Here is a 6,495-nt window from a genome sequence, read left to right as displayed (position 1 = left end):
GAATTTCCTGGACTGAGCGTTTGACAACAGTGATACTGTCCTAAACGCCCTGATATGATACCGCAATAACTAAAACCACCGTGGCCTTCAACAGTGCCATAATAATCCAGGTTTACTCAGACAGGTTAGATTTTAGCTACATTCTTACCCTGACTCCCTCACGGCGCATGATCCAAGACCAAATAGCAAATATTTGACTTTTAGTTTGTTATTCAGAGTCACAGATAAGCTCAGATACCACGGAATGAACAGACACTCACCTTTGCTACCCTGAAATAAAGGTGTTGAAACATTCACTGTTGATGAAATAATTATGTTTGGGTGCATAGCATGTCATTTTGTCTTCATGTGATTTTTTTTCTTTCAATGTCAAACAAGGAAATCTGAAACTCGCTGTTACCATATTATTATTTTGTCTGTTTAATTCATGTGTTGGTGTTATGTGTGAAGATAAAGGCTCAGGCATATTAGTTAAACGCGTGTGATACATGATCTTCAACAGCAGCATTTCCTTAACTATCCATAAACTTATGAGGACAACTGATGAAGTGTCAGGAGTGTCTGCTTCAAAGTTTGTCATGTTGTGAATTCAGATATGTCTTCCACATACCTTGGCTGTAATGAGTGGTTATTTGAGTAAGTGTTGTGAATTACTGTTGCCTTTCTGGAACCAGTCTGGTTAGGGGTTAGGAGATGGAGGCGTGTGTGTGTGTGTGGAAATCCTTGTGCCACTTAAATCGCCAGCAGGTTGTCTTGACCACGCCTGAGCCATGCAGTCAAACCACCACAGGTGTACCTAATGAAGTGGCTATTGAGTGTAATTCCTCATACAAACAGTTATTAGTATTTAGTTTTCGTATTTACACTGGAGGAAAAAAAACTTTTGAGGGAGGATGGATGTGTGCAGTCATTGTGTTTTCTCACAACATAGTTTGGACAAAGCCTCAGGTGGGCGACACCCACACTGACCCGCGCTGTCACCAGTAAAGGCCAGCTCCTGACCCATGACTCCATTAAGGTTTGCGGCGGACTAGAGGAGATGAGCAGCCGACCTCATCAGCCTACTGTTCGGTGTGACCTCTGAGCTTGAAGTCAACCTCAGAATCATGGCCAGCGGGTCAATGCGAGGTGTGAAGCCGGTGACCCGACGTCAAAGCTGTTTTCTCACGTCCATTTTCCTGCACAACATAGTGCCCAAACTCTCTCAAACTCCCCCCATTTCCTCTGTCTCAAATCATCCGGCCAACCTATGTATATATAAACATGTGTACAGGCTGTCAACTTACCCCCCCACCCCCACCCCCCCATCATCTCCTACTCAAATAAACATGAGGGGGCATATGTGGGTGTGGGGTGAGGGGTTAATAGGGCCAAGTTTAGGTAAAGAGAGGGCAGAGCGAGAGAATGATGGAGGCATGGAAGGAGCGGTGGACCCATGGGAGCTCATTATTCACACACAGAGGAGACGTTAACGCGCACACACACACATACACCTCTAAAACTTTCTTAACACACACAGAGAGACTTATTACTCTCCATGTGTAACATATGCTGGTGTAAAGGCCCATTAACACACACAGTTTTATAAGTGTTCTTACTGAAAGCAGTAACCCAGAAAAACTCGCCGGTTTCTGGTGGGACAAAGTCCACAATCTACATAATAACAAGGGAAAGGAATAAATGCATTCTTTCCATAACTTTAAAGGCATAGTTCACCCGAAAATGAAATTTTCCTCATTATTCACCTGCAGTATCCATGGAGGGGGAAACTCCAAAGGTTTCAGGGTTTCAGACAAATCTGATGTCTACAACTTTGTCCTCCACATGAGGGTCGTAAAGAGCAGACAGCTACACGCATTCACTCACACCTACGGGCGATTTATGCCACGTTTCCACCACACAGTTCTGGCACGACTCAGCTATGCTTGTTTTTGTTGCTTTTCCATTAGGAACCGTACCTGGTGTCTGGTGCTGTTTTTAGTACCTGCTCATGGGCACGACATCCTACGTAGATCAGTTAAAAAGACTTAACAATCCTGAAAACATGCATTAATCTCCAAAAACTAGCAAAGAAATCTCAACAGCGAGTGTGTCAGACGGAGTCTGTGTCGCGGTCATGCAGGAAGTACCGAGCCATTCTGTGAACGAATCTTTTTAATCAACTGATTCTAATGATTCAGTTACAACAAAGTCACTAGTTTGGGTGATTGTGTCACTTTCACAAAGTGTGGGGGGTATAGCTCAGCGGTAGAGCATTTGACTGCAGATCAAGAGGTCCCCAGTTCAAATCTGGGTGCCCCCTCTCTCTTTAAAACCATAGATTTAATCGGAATTATCTACGTAGCAGATAATTCAGACGTATTGTAAAAGATAATTACAATAAAGTATCTACTTTATTTAGATACAAATAAAGTATCTAAGTTACTTTGGATAAAAGCTTAAGCTAAGTGCTTAAATGTAAATGTAAAGTGGCCTGACCCAGGAGACAAACCAGCAACCTTCTTGCTGTGAGGTAACAGTGCTAGCCACATGTACCACTGTGTGTCCCCTTAAACCAATGGCGACCACTTCTTTGAACAACAGAAAAAGCATTCAACGTGTCTGCAGCGCTCCTGTGTTTTGCTCTGTATTTATTTATCGCCTAAATGTCAACTTTGAGCGTCCTCGTCAGGAGAGCGGCGAGAACTTGAGATACCTGCATGACTACGACGTCCACAAGCAAGCTGAACGAGAGGTGGGAGAGAGCTGCTCGAAGCTTTTAGAACAGGGGTGTCAAACATACGGCCCGGGGCCAGAACCAGCCCGCCAGAGGGTCCAATCTGGCCCACAGGATGAATTTGTTAAAATTTCACACTAATCTAATGTAATGTCATTTGACGTAATGTCAAATGCTCCAGATACCCGTGACTAAATGTTTGTGCCTTTATAGATCCAGTGTGCTGTGTAAATAGTAAATTTAGGCATGATATTGTTTAAATTGCACTTATATTTCTCAAGAAATGTCATGTTTTGTAAAATTATCCTTCATTAAATGTAAAACAAAGGAGTTCTTGTTGTTCATAGGTTATAATTCTATTATTTTGCTATTTTTACTGGTCCGGCCCCCTTGAGATCACATTGTGCTGTATGTGGCCCCTGAACAAAAATGAGTTTGACACCCCTGTTTTAGAACCAGCAAAAGCACTTGTATTTTACTCAAGTTCTCACCAGAAGAAGAAAAAAAACCCTGAAACCTGAAAAGTGTTTTGCAATGACGCGCTGTCTCATACCTGTATTTTTTAAACATGCAATTTTTAACCAGACTTTAATATCTTTGAGTGATTTATTTATTTTTATCATTAAAACAACACGTAGTCCATTAGGAGCAGTCCGATAACTTTGTGCAATCAAATGTGTTCTTTCCGTCTGTTTCTGCCTCCGCGCTGACTTGGCCGTGTTTATTTACAAGTGCCTGTTTTATGATCATCATTTTAATTGATAGTTAACCATGGCTCTGCTCTCCCACTGTTGGATGAACATAAACAAGTACTAAAGCAAAACATGTGTTACTCTGTCAGCTCTCTCTCTCCCTCCCACCATCCCTCTCTCAGTGTGTGTGTGTGTGTGTGTGTGTACATGACCCAGGGTGTGAGAGCCAGGAAAGCCAGACTGGTTTCATTATGCTTCTAACTAGCCCATTATGGCGAGGAAAATAATCCAAACCCTAAACAGTTGTTATGGCAATACCTCTCTCTCTTCTCCCCAACATCTCTTTTCACTCTCCTTGATCCCATTTTTTTTAATTTCACCTCGGCAGCCTCCACCCCCCTCCCCTCCCCTCCCCACTCATCCTCCTCCTCTGTTTCCCTCCACCACATCACAATGAACACACACAAAGGCAAAAAGTGCCACGCACTCAGGATTACGTGCACACACACTCACACAAACGTGGCACACTCTCACTCCCTCTCTCCCCCTGCGATAGAGTTTCACAACCAGCTTCCCTCTGCCCTCTCACACGGACTGCCCTCAGCTTTAAGAAAAATAAACCAGGGGGGGGGGGAAACACAGCGGACACAAAACAGCGGCGGGGTTTTTGGAAATGTAGGATCTCTATCCTTTTTCTTTTTTCTTTTTTCCCCCCTCCCTGCTTTATTATGTTCACTTTTTGTTTTGGCTGCTCCATATCCTTTCCTCTTGGGTTCTAATCGGGCTTCTGTGAGGGGATAACAGCATGACGAGGAATTGAATCAGATCCTGTTAATTGTCAGTTTTTTTATCAGGTCAAGATGGTGGTTTGTGATTGTGATTCAACGCCGAATTAAATATTTTCAAAGGGAACTGATCACCAGGGATGTTACTAGGGCTGAATTTGGGGTCAATTATTTCAGATTTTCCATCAAAACTTTTTTAAAAAATCGCTTTATTTCCCTGTTTTCCTGAAAGTTGAATAAGGAGAATGATACCCGTGTGTACTGTACATCATCAGCAGCCAAGAGATTGACTTTGCTCTATGCTAAGCTACCACAACTTTGTAAGTCCGGTGGCTTTTTCACCCTTTTTACAGTTTTGGAATACGACAAAAACCGCAACATCCATCCATCCATCGTCTACCTCTTTATCCTCACTTTTGTAAAAACTCACCACAGGTTCTCTCTCCTCCCTCCCTCCCTCCCTCCCTCCCTTGGCCATGTGCATCTTTTAATGGAGCCAGCAGACACAAGGTGTGGAGCCATGTCCTTGCTGAAACCAGTCCAACTTTTCTCTTTTCTACCTTGTAATTCTCACAGATTAGGCAAAAAAAAATCCCACAGCCTTAACAGAGGATGGTTTCTATCCATCAACCTCTGGGTTATGGGCACAGCATGCTTCCGCTGAGCCACTCCCTGTCAACTGAAAACAAGAGACTGGCAAATTCTTCTACCAGGGCCCAGTTTACCAAAGTCCAAACACGCCCAGCTTAAGGATCATGTGTACACATGATGTAAAATATGTGCAGACTCCAACACAGTGGGTCACACAGTGGTTTCCTCTTCCTCACGTCCTACGACAACGGTTTTCTCTGTTTCTGCTTCTTTTTCTGCCTCGATCTTACAGCCGGTACCTGGCGAGGGTTTTGCTGCTTCTTGCAAAACCCGAGTCTTGGTGTGACCTCGTGATTCTGCAGGTCAGTTGGCCCCCGATCTCGCAAAGCCGGTCTTCTGTTAACGGACAGTAGGGGGCAGTGGAGACGGCCTGCTATCTCCCCACAACAGGACATTTAACAAGAACGTCACGTAAAAAGAATAAAATAACAATACATTAACTTACCATCGCAGTAACTAAGTAACTAAGTAAACGTTCAGCTAAAACAACACTCAAACTCTTTCCACTCATGACACTAAACACTGAAGGAGAGGATTTTGAATGGACTCATCTTATAAACACAGTAAACACAACTCCATTTAGCAGCACCAGCTATTCCTTTAAAGCTACAGCATTTGGACACACACACACACACACACACATGGTGAAAACATTATTAATGACTGAAAGTGGAGCTGCTGCTTCTTGTGGCTGAGCTGGTGGTCTGTGATTCTTGTGTTTGATGTCCCCTCTTAATGGACGAGCCCCCTGCATACACACACACACACACACACACACACAGAGGCTTACTTTATTATGTGGGCAGCCATTTGCCGGGTCGCCGTGATAAAGCTCTTGGCGCTGCACTGAAGTTGTTTTAAAGCCCAGACACCCTTAGCCATTACTCAGGTGATATGCCAGTGTCTGGTGATCAATGTGTCTCTAATAGAGCCGACGGAGGGGGAGCAAAAAGCAAAAGAAAGACAGAGATATTAATAGAGAGGGATAAAGATAAGCAGGGAGAGTGATTGCACTTTTACCTTCTCATTTATCACCCTCCTTGTACAGAGCACTAACTGACTCTAACGCGCTCGGCAGTAATAGCCTGTCTGGATGCTGTATTTATGAGCTGCCATCAAAACAATGGCATTCATCTCGGCAGTCGAACCGTACACTTTCATCCGTTTTATCATCTTGTCTTCGCCTGTGTGTGTGTGTGTGTGTGCAGCCGAGAGCGGGGCTGTTGAAAGGCGTCCACAGGAGTGAGGAGTGCGAGGCACTCGGCGCTCCTTAAAAGTTCAGCCGAATCCTGAGGTCAGCGCGTTTGTTTCTGTTGCTTTGTGTGACCTTCAGTCAGTTCATCTGTCTTAGTGAGACAGTGCGTGGTAACTTGGTACAGAGGATCATAGAGGATCACAGGGACAGGTCAGGTTTTCAGCCCCTTTGCAAGTTTGGTCGCTTCCAATGTCGTCATTCAGAAAAGGCAGTCGTTTCCTCTTCATCGCTTCCTCCGACAAGGTTTTCTCTGCTTCTTTTTCTTCAGCTCTGCCGCGTTGAACGTCCAAAATAACACTATCCCTGCCTTTTTGGTGTGTGTGTGTGTGTGAGACCTCCTGATTCTGAGGACTTCTGAGGTCGCAAAGGCCCTGATCTTGCAAGGCTGGTTTTTCC

The 6,495-nt window shown here is 44.2% G+C and overlaps 1 non-coding gene across 1 annotated transcript; it reads left to right on the top strand.

The window, feature by feature from the left end:
- The first annotated feature begins 2,230 nt into the window (after positions 1 to 2,230).
- trnac-gca lies at positions 2,231 to 2,302 on the top strand. Its single transcript has one exon. It is a non-coding gene; the product is annotated as a tRNA-Cys (tRNA).
- Positions 2,303 to 6,495: the final 4,193 nt, after the last annotated feature.

Source organism: Solea senegalensis, unplaced genomic scaffold, assembly GCF_019176455.1.
Source record: "Solea senegalensis isolate Sse05_10M unplaced genomic scaffold, IFAPA_SoseM_1 scf7180000013752, whole genome shotgun sequence".
Lineage (NCBI taxonomy): Eukaryota > Metazoa > Chordata > Actinopteri > Pleuronectiformes > Soleidae > Solea > Solea senegalensis.
Note: the sequence above shows the minus strand (reverse complement) of the source record. Positions and strands in the feature narration are given on the sequence as shown.